This window comes from Alnus glutinosa, chromosome 9, assembly GCF_958979055.1.
Source record: "Alnus glutinosa chromosome 9, dhAlnGlut1.1, whole genome shotgun sequence".
Lineage (NCBI taxonomy): Eukaryota > Viridiplantae > Streptophyta > Magnoliopsida > Fagales > Betulaceae > Alnus > Alnus glutinosa.
In genome coordinates, this window is record NC_084894.1 from 22,361,708 (window position 1) to 22,377,240 (window position 15,533).

The following is a 15,533-nucleotide window of genomic DNA, read 5'->3' on the forward strand; positions in this document are numbered from 1 at the left end:
AAGTTTTATTTAATTAAACAAACCAAACTTAAGTCCATGTTAAAAGCTTAATATTATTTAACAAATCAAATTTGGACAACACAGCTACAATATCTTAGTAAACACTAGAGATAATATTTTTGCATGATTAATATATTGCAACTTAAAAGACAAATGTATAAAAGTACATTTTCATTTTATGTTTTGTAAAAATAATTACCATTGAAATTAATGAACTAATTAGTACATCTATAAAATATAGTTTGGTTTTGGCCATTGATGCAGTGCAACCCTTATGGGTTAAGTATTGTACCCGCCGGATCAAGATCTCTATAATTACTTGTTCGAATTATTTGTTCAAATTGGAACAAGTGATTGTGAAAGACTACTTATATATGTGATTTATCTGATAGAATAAATGGTTGTATATCTTAATTTTTATTTGGTCAGGTGAGTCTCATAAATAATTTACATAATTACTTGTTCAAATTCTCTCAAATAATTGTAGCGATCCTAAACCGTACCCTCAAGGCGGGGCTATTTTTACCAAATTGTAGAAATTAAAGAACAAAACTATATGTTAATCTTCATGCCGCACATTTACCTGTGCACTTCACCTTTTCGTAAATTGTCAACTTTTAGTTAAAAAAACTTTTGATGCTTTATAAATGATTGTCTTTGTATTGCGATTTCCTTAATGGAAAGTGTGGTTTTAAACTAAATCGTAGAAAATGAACTGTTTGAAAATTGTGTTTTTAAAAAATTATGATTTAAAAATATAGAAAAATGTTTTTTAAAGGCAATGAGATGTTTTTTAAAAATGTAAAATTTTAAAGGTTAATCTGCGATTTTGTCAAACACTTAGTTGCGTTTTTAAAAATTACTTTTTCAAATCGCACATTTTAAAATCGCTATTTTTAAATCACACTTTTTGAACTCGCAAACCTAAACGGACTATAAATCTAAATTTACTTTTGTGTAGAGTGTAAAGCACTAGTCACACCTTGCACTAACGATTTAGGCGCACTTTGCACTCCGTATGTCATTACATGAACCATGGTCCAATTATTTTCGTGCAAAATTTGAAGTTTTTTAAATGTAGACGACTGTAATTTTAATAGTCAAATTTCGGTTCGAATTTTAACATTAATAACCGCTTTTACAACAGTTACTTTTTAATAATAAGAGTAAATTTCAATTTAACCTCTGTTAGCCGTTTGTAAGTAGTCCTATGAACTACCAACGTTTGGACTCTGGCCCCCAAACTACTAAAACGTTTTAAAAAGGCTAATTTTGTCGAAATATGCCTATAATACCCCTGTCACATGTCATTTTTCAATTTAGAAATAATAAAAACTAAAAAAAAAAAGAAAGAAAAATGGGTCTTTAGGGGTGGCTTGCGAGCGACTCCACAAACACCTATTTTTTTAAAAAAATAAAATAAAATAAAATTTAGTTTTTATTTCTTTTTTAGTTTTTTAGTTTTTTTTTTTTTTTAATTTAATGTGTATTATTTTTTTAATTGAAAATAACGCATGGCAGGGGTAATATAGGTATATATCGATAAAATAGGCCTTTTTGAAACATTTTTTGTATTTTGAAGGGCCATAGTCCAAGCATTGACAGTTCGTAAAGCTACTTGCAAAACGGCTAATAATTTGAGAGCTTAAATTGTAATTTTTCCTAACAATAAATCACTATATTTCAGCAATCAAAAACTACTCTTACAATTCTGTATAAAAGAAAATTCGAACTACTACTTTTTCTTCTCCGATATCGATTCAGATAGTTCTAGAATGACTTTTCAGACCCCTTTGTGAATTTAAAGCTTAGTAGCTTCAGTTCCAAGGAATCGAACTCATTATGTCTAAACATTGTTGGGATTTGTCATTATTGCTTCAGCAATGAAGTGATGAAAGTTAGCTGAAGTTTGTGGTGTCTGACCCATGAACAGACAACGTAGACTGGACGCTTGCGCTTGTGGTTCCTGTGCTAAAAGCTTCGCGCTTGTTCAGGCCAGAAACACTCGAGAGATAGCGATGCACGATTTAATGAATCAGATCAGATCAGGTCTAGATCATCCATTTTTTTTCGCAGATTTTGATCCACAAGAATTTCCCTGTAGGGTATGAGCTAGATATATATGACACATCAGTGGTGTCGAAACTGCCTCGTTGGCATGGCAGCAGGTTGGCAGGTTTTGACCAAGTACCTGTGAGGACATGGATTATTTTGCATTCATGATTCTCACTGATTCCTGTTTGGTATCCAAGAAAAGCAAGATATTTATGGTTGTGATGGATGACATTTGTTTCATGACTTCTTGCTATGTATATATGCTTACTGCTTCAAGATTTATCTTATGTTGGAAACAAGTTGCTGAAAATCAGAAAATAAATATATATATCTTCTTCATAATAGTTTGTAATTAAAATGATCATGAATTAACCTTAAGGTGATTGATAAACTAAATTAAGAAATCTATTATATATACTTGTTCGAGTTGCCTCATTTTTCAATCAATAAATATATAATAGGCATGCAGAACATGGTAATATTCAACAACAATGTATATTTGTTCTATATCCAACAGGTCTCATAATTTTATTTATTTATTTTTTTTGATAAAAAAAAAAAAAAAGAAAAAGATGGAAAACTTGACTGACACCCCTCAAAGTATAAGCGGTTTTACAATTATAATATTGAAATTTAATAGTTTGCAATGTCGGCGTCCCATGTTTCAGCTTCTTTTAATTTCTCCATTTTTTTTAAATGTCCAACATGCCCTTTAAAAAAAAACTAAGTGAAAATTCAGAAAAAAAGGTAAAAATTCTAGTGACCCATGGCGTTGTATATATATATATTCACTTTATTTTTTAAAAATAAAATTGGGCATTTTAACAAAAAATGAGTAAAATTAAAAGGGGCTAAAACATGGGAATGTGATAGTCTAGGCTTGTACAAGCGGTCACAGTTAGCGGATATTGGATCTAACTGCAAATGCCTAAAGCAGTTATTAAATTTTAAAAACTGCTATCGCTTCATTTAAGCGATTAGCGATTATTTTATAATTGGCGGTTGATAGTCGCTTTGATGTTATATTTTATATTAAATATAATATAAAGATTTAAATGTAAGGGTAGTCAGTTAGCCGTTATTAATCGCTTACCCCTACACATAAAAACACTAATCGCTTCACCTTAAGAAGTTAGCGGTTACGGAGCGGTTATAACCGTTCCGTTTGTATAGGCCTGTAGAATACCGACATTATAAATTTTTAATCTTCGAGATTATGATTGTAAAACTGTTTAAACTTAAAAAGTAGGGGTGAGCGTCGTTTCGGTTGGAAATTTAGTCAATTTTGTCGGTTAAGTCGGTTAATTCACCGACTTCATTCCGACAAATTATATTTTCGAAAATTTCGGTTAAGTCGGTTAATTTAGTTAATTCGGTTATTCAATTGTAATGAAACGATGTCGTTTTGATTTTTTTTATGTCGGTTCGGTTAATTGGTTGGTTAAAGTCTTACTAAAACGACGTCGTTTCGGATTTCGGCGGTTCGATTAAATGGTTAGTTAATGGGCGGTTTGGTTCGGTAAGTCGGTTAACCGTCTAACCGACTACCTACCGAACCGACCAGTTTTCGGTTAAAAAATTTTCTATCGACTATCAAACTAAATTTTGTCGGTAGAGTCAGTAGGCAATCGATATCGGTTCGGTTATAATTTGATAAGCAATCGATAGGTGGTAGTAAGACAATTTGCCCACCCCTATCTATTAAAAAGGTGTATATATTGAAGCCGATGAAATGCAATCCACTAATTACATTGCAGTGGCAGCAAAAGGAGACTAAAAATTTTGTGCTGTTGCCAACCCTAATTATGAAGTATACGCTCTCCTGTGCCTACCAACACAGACACTGCAGCCCCTGTACAGGATGTTAAAGGTTGGACTGTTTTGCTTTTGGCTCAATTAGCATGTCGGTGCTGATACCTTTTGTTGTAGCTAAATGCTGCTTTTAGGCCTACTCTTTCCACTTTATCCTTATAAAACTAAACAAGTTGGAATAAAAAATTTACCTGCATTAAAAAGCCATAGGAGTCAGTGGTAGAGCACAACTAGGTGGAGAATTTTCTTGGCTGTAGGGTGTCCCATGGGCCTAAGACAAGATGACAAACGCCACCAAGGTTGCTCAGGGCAGTGGTCCCTTGGAGGCAACCCCAAAGGAGCAATGGACAAAGTAAGGGCATCAGAATTTGGGATTGAAATTTACGGCAATTAATTACCTGAATTATTAATAATTTGAGTGGTTAATGTGAAAGAGTTCATATGGAATTTAACTATCTGGATTGGTAGTCAAACAGTTCAAAATTTATTTAGTTTGGGATTGAGATTAAGAGCAATTAATTATCTGAATTATTAACAATTTGAACAATTACTAAGAGAGAATTCATATGAGATTTTACTGTCCGAGTCGATGGCTAAACATCTCAAAATTTATTTAGACAAGTGAGTCCCGCTCTAATAATTTAGACAACTAAGAATTTGGGTGGGGGATCATCTTTTCTTGCTTTAAATCTGGGGCTAATTTTTTTTTTTTAAAAAAAATGTTAGGGGTATCAAATCTTTTACCAAGAAATTGATATCAAAATGATATGGAGCTTATTCATTGGAGATGATCAAAACAATTAATAAAGAGAAATGCTACGAATACCAATGAATAAACTCTACATCATTTTGATATCCATCTTGGTAAAAGATTTGATACCCCTATCATTTTTTTTTTCTATGTTAAAAAAAATTTCTCAATGACATTAAATAGGTGGGTATTCTCTTTTTAGCTCCTCATATCCTGCATCATATCTGGCCAGGAAAACTTTTGCAAAAGGGTCCACCATTTATTTGCTGCATTGTGCACCTCCATAAAAAATCTTGCAGTTATACCGGACCAAAGCACATGTTTCAGAAGAAACCCTCTTCTGATACACCCATCTAAACACACACAAAAAAAAAAAAAAAAAAAAAAAACAAAAAAACAAAACAAAACAAAAGCAGCAATTTCTGGACGGTTTGAAAGGCAAAAAAACCGTCCAGACGGTTTTTTCTAAACTACAATATAATGTCGATAAATATATTTATGGACGGTTTGAATAAAACTGTTCGCAATTACAAACGGTTTTGCTCAAACCGTCCAAAACAGGTTCTGGATGGTTTTGAGAAAAACCATCCAGAATTTGTTATTTTTTAATTATAATAATAATTATTTTTTTTAATATAATTATTTTTTTTTTGTCCACTGAAAATTAGCTCCGGTCACCACTATCCACAATCCAGCCTTTCAGCCGCACCAAATCCCCCATCGAAACCCAGAAACACGAAACAACTCAGAAGCACCAAAACAACCGAGAAACACTGAAACCCACCCCAATTACCAACCCGTCAGCTCCAACCCCAAATGACCTAGTGCCGGTTTCGACCGGAAATCCCGACGTCCTCGCTAGATCCGTCGGAAACCCACGCACACCTACGTGGGTTTGACAGATCCGACCCTCCATCTCTGGCACCCTCTCCCGCCGTTCCGTTCCAGTAGTCTCGATCCCGCCGTTCCGTCCAGATTTCGTCACCCGTCTTCAGTCGCTGGCCGGATTGAGAAGAAGAAGAACGAGACTTGCACACCCTGCCTCTTGGGAATTCTTGGCCAAGTCTGTGAACAAAGTAAAGTGATATTGTGCAAATTGTGGGGTGGTGTTATATGAGTCGTTGATAAATTTGAAAGGGACGGTTGAGATGTAGGGTGTTATTTTGTGGTGCGGATCGATGATATGGAATTAATAAGAGGATGAGTTTTAGTTATTAAAATTTCAATGAAACCGTCTGTAAATTTTACAAACGGTTTCATTGAAACCGTCTGAAAAATAATTTTCAAACGGTTTTAAATAAAACCGTCTGTAAATTTACAGACTGTTTCATTGAAACCGTCTAGAAATTTATATTTTCAGATGGTTCATCTAAACCGTCTGTAAATTTACAAAAAGTTTTATTTAAACAGTCGTAATTTATTTTTTTATGAGCTGTTTTCAAAAAAACATCTGTAAAAATTTAATTTTAAACGGCTTTTAAAACTGTCTGAAAAGAAAACCGTTCAGAATTTGCTTCTTTTTTTTTTTTTTTTTTGTAGTGATAGAAATGTCTTAATACTTTGTATTTTATAATGTCAATAAATGGTCACTTTATATTTGTATTTTGTATCATGAGTTGTAAAGTTTGACGCAACATGGTGCAGTGGGTCGTAGATCGAATTTACACGCTTAAAACTCACAACTATTTTCAAAACCAAGAACTCGATCAAGAAATTGAAACAAAATAGAGATCAAAAGCTCAACATTTGAATGTTTCTTATTGAAAACTAAAAATAAAACAATAAACATAAGCTTACGGCCTAAGTTGTCTCTCTAGAAAAGCAAAGTAAAATGTAATTGCCGAATCGCGTTCAAACGGAACCTTGCAAACAAGCCTTCGTTCGAACGAGCTTTGACCTGCTAGCGACCAAATGTCTTGGGTTGTCATAAGATGCAGCACCTTGGTTGAACGGATACCGAGTGACTTTCGACCGAGGCTCTCTATTAAGTACTGCTTTTTGATATTTCTCTTTATGGCCCATTTGGACCAAGTAAACCTTAGAATTAGAAAATGATTATGAAATAGATTAATGATTCACTACCACTTAAATATACAATTTTTCACCACCTTGCCTATGTGGCAAGGTGGTCCCTCACCTTAATTTATTTTAAAAAAATAATAAAACTCAAAAAGTAGTGGTGAAAAGTTGTATCTTTAGATAACATTGAATCATTATTCTATGAAATATGACTTTGCCCGAATCTTGTGCGGACATTAAAAAAGAAAAAAAAAAAAAAAAAAAAAAAAAAAAAAAAAAAACCCTTCCGAACGTTACTAATATTGTCTTCGTCCAATATGAATATCTTAAGATATAATATTTTCATTATGACAGAGCTGGTCGACAAGACAACTTGCGTGCATCAAAGTTTTAGCTTTGTCATCAAATTCCACTTTATCAAGGACAACTGGACAAGATTGGTGTTTGAAGGGCCGAGGAGTCTTCCGTTATATGCAAATTATGCAATCTTTGGATTCAAGTGACATCTCCAATTCATAAAAGAAACGAAAAACGAAAGGTTAATAATAAATAAATAAAAAGATAATAAGCTCATCCAAATTGGTATACGTAGAATGTAGTGGATATAGGAATTTTGATGAAGCGAAGGATATTTGGAGTGACTTTGTGGTGTTATTTCGTATAAATATTTGTCATTTTATTCAAAGCTAGGAGACATACTAGAATTCGACCCCAACTATAAATACGAGGAGCTTTATAGTTGTGTATAATTTTCATTTGATAATCAACTTGAAGATAAATATTCAATTGAATTCCCCTCCCCCCTACACACACACACACACACATATATATATATATGTGCTCTTGGGATGATTTCGGCCACTCTCATTTTGCTCTTTGAAGGTGGCCGAACCACCCCCATACCCCTTTTTCTTTTTTCTTTTTTATAATTTTAATAGTTTTTTAATTTTTAATTATAGATAGGGATACGTGTTGCTTTTTTAAGATTTGTGACGTGGACTTCCTTCAATTTTTAGACGGAAGTTTGACGGAAGTTCCTACCCCATCTTTAGCCATAATCGAGATATTATCTATGATATGAAATGAACCATAAGGGGCAAAAAATAAATGTATTAAATCATAGAAGGGTCAGACATAATAAACCCTAAATTTTATCATCTAGTTAATTTTAAAAAAAATAATAATAATAATTTAAGTTAAATTTTATCATCTAGATAAATAATTCCAATTATTGCGTTTCTAAAATCTGTCAGGGCTTTCAGAAAACAAAATTTCTTAGACGATGCATTTGAACCAGTTTTTAGTTTCATCAAGATGAAGAGTTTACGAAGATATCTTACACAAGAAAAGGGTTTTGGGATGGGATTTATTAAAGAACATTAACCGTGGTTTTCTTATTAAACAATAGGTATTTTAAGTGGAATTAAGATGACCGTTTAACGGATAAAATTTTGTTTGTTGTATTTAATAAAATACATAATGTCATATTATTAAAAAAAATTTGAAGTAAAAAATATAAAATTAGTCCATGTGATTAGCATAATTTACAAATCACTACATGTGATATAAAAATTAATTGAGAGATCTCGGTAGTAGGCGAAATAGACAAATTACTTCATGAAGTGCGAGCCACCCCAGATGGGGTTTTGGGTGGAGCACAGCCACCCCCGGCATTTGGGGTGGCTCGCGGTCCACCCCTCTCCCTAAATTTCTCTTTTTTCTTTTTTTATTTAAACTTTTTAATTTTTAGGTTTTTAATTTTTAATATATTAATATTTTTTTATTAAAAGTAACACGTATCACATTTTTATGGAGCATGATGTGGCAACCTAATGATCGTTTCTGTCAAGTCAGTGTACGGAAATTGACTCTAAGAGATAATTTGTCAATTTCGCCTGCCACATTGACCTCTCAATTAATTTTTATATAACAGTGAATAATTTGTAAATTAAGTCAACAATAAAGACTAATTTTATATTTTTTTTAATTTTAAAATAACTGAATATATTCCATATTAAATCTATAAAATCTAATCTCGAGAGTAAAATAAATCGTATTCATTTCGCTTCAAATAAAGAGAATTCCATTCCTTTTCCTTTTGAATTGGATCTTGGGAATGGAAAATCAAAATCATTCCCTTTTAAATTTGGTCATATTCGGATACGGTTCCGGTTTGGACTTCGGATCCTGCTCCAACACGTAGTGGACCAGCGGAAGGTTGTAGTGAATGCGCGTGAAAAAGACGTCACAGACAGGAGGATTTCAAATATCTGATGTGTCTGTGACTCTGTCATGTGGTTGATGGATGTGTTTGTGGGTCCCAATTCGCCGATGCACACGAGAGGTACTGTCGGGCCCCATCCTATATTATTGTCCTTATAATATCTTACCTATGATTAGGAAAGAGCCATTTGTTTGGTCTAAAACTAAAAGCCACGCTTACGCTCCGAGGACCATTCGTGGGCAACACCGTTGACGTGAGTGGGAACCCAAAGAACATGCTAAGATGGAACACCATCAATAATCATGGGTCCTAGGTGTGTCTTTGGACGTAAAATAAGGGATGCCGATACGGATATTTATAATATTTGTACTTGTATTTATAAAATGTGAATATTATTTTTAGATATTTGTGTTATATTTTTATTAACCGCATCTGCATGTTTATTATGGTTATTATCCTATAAGCTTTTTGGGACTTCTTTAAGTTTCTATTGGAGTTTATTTTAAACGATTTTAAAAATAATTTAGATCATTTTTAGTGTTTTTGACTTGTTTTAATTTTTTTAAAGCCCTAATCTTTTAAAAACATATTGATTTCATATTACTTCTACTTTTTTGTCCAAGTGTGACTCGAGAAAGCAACACATCCAACCAAACAAATAAAATCATAACCTATACCTAATCCAAAACTATATCTTTATGGTGAATTTATTAAATATAATATATAAAATATATATTTTATATAAAAGGTATGCGGATAGTGATTTTTACTAACAGTATCTGCATCCGCATGTGCGGATAGTAAATAACATATAGGCGCGAATAGTGGATGTGGGCGGTTAATATCCGCCAATATATACACCCCTAATAATCCTAATAATTTGTGATACTTTTGTAAATTGGGGGGCTATTTGATTTTGAAGTAAACCACATTTATTATAGAAATATTTAACCTTTAGGACACGTTTGGTATACAGGATAGTCATCCTTTTAGGAATATAAATGAGTATTACTATAAATAATAATAAAAAAAGTTGGAATAGAATGAATAAAATAAAATATTTGGAAACTCCATTTATGTTCCTCCATGAATATTATTGCTATTTTCAGAAATGGTGTAACCAAACAAATGAACCATTCAAATAAGTTTATTTTGCATACCATACATGCATTTAGTGTTCAGTCTCTCGTTGAACATTTTGGATCCAATTGGATTCATACTTAGCTAAAACTTGTTTAATCACAACTTCCCATTTACATCTCTAGTTATTATTACCAATTCGTGGATGTGTGCTTCTAAACCAGGAATACTAGAAATCCAATTTGAACTTTTGTCCACAATTTACAAGCAATTATGAGGCACTAATATGGTATTTTTTGTGAATGATATTTGAGATAATTACACTTTACCCCTCTGATTTATCTACGGGGTGGCGATTTACCCCCCAATGTACCAAAATTGGTAGATAACCCTCCCGAACTTGCCAACGTGTGACAAATTCGACCTTCCGTCCAGTTGTCAGTCCATTTGGATGGAAAGTCGGTCACGTGCAAGTCACATGACCGTTTAAGATAGATTCCCTCCCCAAAATACCCCCGCCTCATCCAGCCAGTGTAGTGAACACCCCACCCCGTGCGTGCCTTAAACATTTCGTGCGTGAGGTCCTCACTTCCATTTAGCACTTTCACTTTCGAAGGTTCTACACAAAGACTGACCCACCCACACGTAGTCGCCAAAATCCACACCAAATTCAAAGGATTCTGAACCTCTCAACTCTAAAAGGCGTTTATAATCGTTGTTAAAGAAAGGTCGATGCTTTTTTAATGGAGAAAGTTTTTTTTTTGTAGGCGATTTGGGGTTTTTGTTAATCCAGGGTTTCAGATTTGGGGGTTTTTGTTAATTAGGGTTGTCGGCTTTGGGGTTTTTGTTAATGTTGTTTGTTCAGTCTCATTTTTAATGTAGAAATTGACTATGATTTAGGTATAAAAAAATGTTAGGATTTGTCGAGATTTGGGGGTTTTGGTCCATGTGTTTTATAATCATTCATGGTGGTCCCGATATTCCCCGTTTTTCAATTTTTTGGTATGCTTAGACCGAGACAGTGATTGGAAGAAGTTTGCTTTACACGTGGTCCCGATTTGTATCTTTTTTGGCTTAGTTTGTGGCCTGCAAAAACCCTGATTGGTTTGTTAACTTTATATGCATTGGGTCAATGTTGTTTGTTTTGTTTACTACTTTATATGCAGTGGGTACCGATTGCAATTGATTTTGGAGCATTATTGGGTCCTTATTTAATATTTAATATGTCTGTGCATTGGTTAATATGTCTGTGTATTGGGCCCTCATGCTTTTGAGTTGTGCTTTGCATATTAGTTGCAGTGCCTTATTATAGTAGTCCCATTGTCCAATGCATAATGTATTTTTTTTGTTTGCATGTGTAGAATGAAGCTGGTGTTTGAGATAAACTATAGGGGTAGGTTTGACAGAAAATATAGATGTATTTATGTGGGGGGTCAAGTGGATGTCCATCCGGATAACGTTGATCCGGATAATATGCCATTTGTCCTGATTGAGTCTATTGTGAGACAATATGGGTATAGTCCAGGTGATTTGATTTACTTTAGAGACCCTACCAAAGATCTAGTGGATGGTTTACAACTAGTATCATCGGATTATGATATGGCTTATATGGTTGTCAAACATGTGGATACTCCTATTGTAGTCCTTTATATTGTTTCTTTCCAAAATGATGAAGGTGGGGGTGGGGAAGGGGAAGATTGGGAAAATGATGAAGAGAGAGATGATGAAGGTAGGGTTGATTTTAATGATCCATGGTGGGATGATAAAATCAGTGATGATAACGATGTTTTTGAAGAAGATTAAAATGAAGTTCGCTAGCATTCAATTATTTAGAGAAGCTGTTAAGTAATACAATGTGAGAATGAGAAAGGACATAAGGTTTGAGAAAAATGAAAGAGCCAAGTATGTAGCAGTGTGTAGAGTTGTGGTTATAAAGTGTATGGTAGACAGATGGGGACTGAGGCATCATTTGAAATAAGGTCCTTAAGACCTAAACATTCTTGTACTTGAGTAAACAAGAGCTCAATTGTCAATTCGAGGTGGATAGCAGATAAACTTTATGATAAGTTTGAGGTTCAACCAGACATGCCACTGCGAGTGCTACAAGATGAAGTCAAGAGGAAATAGAATGTTGAAGTCAACAGGAGTCAAATGTATAGGGGTAGGAAGAAGGCAGAAAAGAAGACATACGGTGGCCTAGGTGAACAGTATGGCAAGTTGTGGGATTACTATGAGACTTTAAGGCGTACTAACCTGAGTAGCTATGTAATGATGAAGGTTGAAAGACCAAACCCTAATTCGCCTGCTAAGTTTCACATATTCTACTTGTCCCTTGCAGTCATGAACCTTTAAGGCGTACTAACCCGAGTAGCTATGTAATGATGAAGGTTGAAAGACCAAACCCTAATTCGCCTGCTAAGTTTCACATACTCTACTTGTCCCTTGCAGTCATGAAGAAGGGTTCTTTGAAGGTTGTAGGCTTGTCATAGGCCTAGACGGGTGTTTTCTTAAAGGACCCTACAAGGGAATACTACTGGCTGCGATTGGTCGAGATGCCAACAACAACATGTACGCAATTGCAATCGCCGTTGTAGAATCTGAGACAAAAGACAGTTGGACCTGGTTCCTGGAGTGCCTTGTTTCAAATCTTGGTCATCATGAGAGGCACACTGCTCCTACATTCATTTCTGATCAGCAAAAGATTAGTTATATTAGATGCATAATTTTACATATTACTTTTTGCTATTTTTTTTTTCTACATATAAACTTACCCTTTTGCACATTGAATTGATGTAGGGTCTTGTGCCAAGTTTTGATGTTGTTATGCCAATGGCGAATCACCGAATCTGTGTAAGGCATTTATATGCCAACTTTCGAGATAAATGATTTTGGGGGGTGGCCATGAAGGAATTGTTGTGGAAGGCAGCATCGTCTTATATTGAGGTCGACTTCAGATTTCAGATGGAAGAGATTAAGAAAGTCAGTCATGATGCCTTTAACTACCTAGACAAGATTGACCCCAGCGGATGGTCAAGAGCATGGTTGAGTGACTATCCCAAATGTGACCATCCCAAATGTGACCTCCTTGTCAACAATATATGCGAGTGTTTCAACTCATACATCCTAAAGGCCCGTGACGAGCCAATTCTAATAATGCTTGAGATGATTAGGAAGCAACTCATGAGAAGGTACCAACTTAAAAGAGATGGCATCAAAAAATTGAAGGGTAAGTTGTGCCCTAGAATTGTTGAGAAGCTTGAGGCCATTGGTGAGGCTGCATTGGACTGCCTATCCCATTTTACTGGTGATGACATATTTGAAGTAGAGCAGGGAAGTAGGCAATATGCTGTGGATTTGAGGAGGAGGACATGTGGCTGCAGAAAGTGGGAGGTGACTAGGATCCCATGTGCACATGCACATTCTGCCATAACATTTCATGGGCATAAACCGGAGGATTATGTAGATCTATGTTATAGCATTGAGATGTACAAAAAGGCATATGCTCCCATCAGATATCCAATGCCTAGTGAGGAACAGTGGGTAAAGACCGTGCATGATGTATTGGATCCACCTAGATCGAGATTGATGCCAGGTAGACTTCGAAAGGCCAGAGTAAGAGGTCCTGATGAGTCGAGAGTTCCTCAGAATCCTTATAGAATGAGAAAGTTCGGATTGAAGGGTAGATGTGGGCTTTGCAAGCTGGTTGGACACAACACTAGGACCTGTCCAAAGAAAAAGGAGCAGGCATTTAATTACAGGCAGCCCACGACAGAAGTTGATTTGCCTACTCCACCCTCAGCTAGTTTGCCCACTCCACCCCCAACAAGTGTGAGTTTCACTAACCAAAATAGTTGTATTATAATTGATGTGCTATTTTATTTAGGTATTGTGTTATTAATGTTGGCCTTCAGACCCAAAGCATTGGATGTAGCAGTAGTACAAGGGAAGGTGCACAACCAGCCCTCAAAAAAGTAGGCAATTCATTACAAACAAAAAAATTCAGGTTAATTACTTACTTGGGGATGATACTGATTAATCACATGTCTATTTTGGTTCTTAGAAGGGTTTAAGGACAATTACCGGTACTACACAGCAACCCATTGCCCCACCTATTGCAACAGTTGAGAGAAATTTGGTACTTATCTTACTTTAGTTTAGTATTTAAAATGCATCCTATTGTTTATTTATCAATCTCTCATATTTGAAACTTATGGCAGAAAAATCCTGTTGGACTTAGAGTGCCCAGCTGTAATAGGCACCCGCCAGCACCTAGACCACCTCCACCTACTGCAACAGTTGAGAAAGATTTGGTACTTATCTTACTTTAGTTTAGTTTTTAAAATGCATCCTATTGTTTATTTATCATTTTCTCATATTTAAAACTTATGGCAGGAAAATCTTGTTGGACTTAGAGTGCCCAACTGGAACAGGCAACCGTCAGCACCTAAACCATGCATACCAGATAGAAGAGTGTCTAATCGAATCAAGGCCATGGTGCGAAGTGTTCCAATTGAAAAGGCTCCACCTATTTGGATTGACCTTACAACTAGGACTAGTATTGATGGAGGAGGGAGAGTATTTGGGTTGACCTCAAGAAACCCACAGGTTGCAGAATATAGTGCGACGACAACATCCTCAACACCGGCAAAAGGGAAAAGGATCACCCATACCATTGAAAAAGGATTACAGATTATGGAGTCAAAGCTGAAAAAGAAAAGACTAGAATGGAAGCATTGAAGTTTCTGATATTGGACATGTTTTGTTTTTTGGAATGTAATGGCATTTTGTATATAGGAAAGGGTTGGACATGTAGTTTATGTAAGTTTGAATTGCATGCTATTTTTTTTTTTTGGACAGATTTCTGTGTTTTTAAAAAATTGGACACTTTTGGTTTGGCTTATGAAAATTGGACAGGTTTGGTTTATGGTGTAGTAAATGCATGGTTTTGGTATGTTTGGATAGATTTGGTTTATGGTGTGGTAAATGCATGGTTTTGGAAAATGGGTTTAGGGTGATTTTGGAGTGAATGCATGGTTTTGGTATGCATGGTTTTGGCATGCATGTTTTGGTAAATGGGTTTGGACGGGTTTGGTTTATAGTGTGGTAATTATGCTTAACACAAAATCAAAGTGGACATGCTTGGCTACAATATCATACAACCGGACTCAAATAAGTTCAGGTTCAACACACATACATTCTTCATTTCCAAAACATCATCCATTACGTACCAATTATGGTCTACATAAAGTAACATTCAACACCACCCTAAACAACAGCACCATAAACACATATAAAAAATGGATGATGTGTACAAAACAAAATCACCATAAACATCACCATAAACACATCACCCTAAACCCTGCCCAAAACAACATCACCATAAACCCTAAACAACATCACCCTAAATCTTCATGGTCACAACATATGATTATGTCTGGAATCGAATACACCCTTCGATTCTGATCCAGCCATAAACAAATACACAATCATCAATATCCATGTACATACAATTATTGTCTTATAAATCTTCTTCATTGTTTGGTAATTGATCCCCTGAATCTCGATTTCTTTACGAAGGGCGGCATTTTCAGT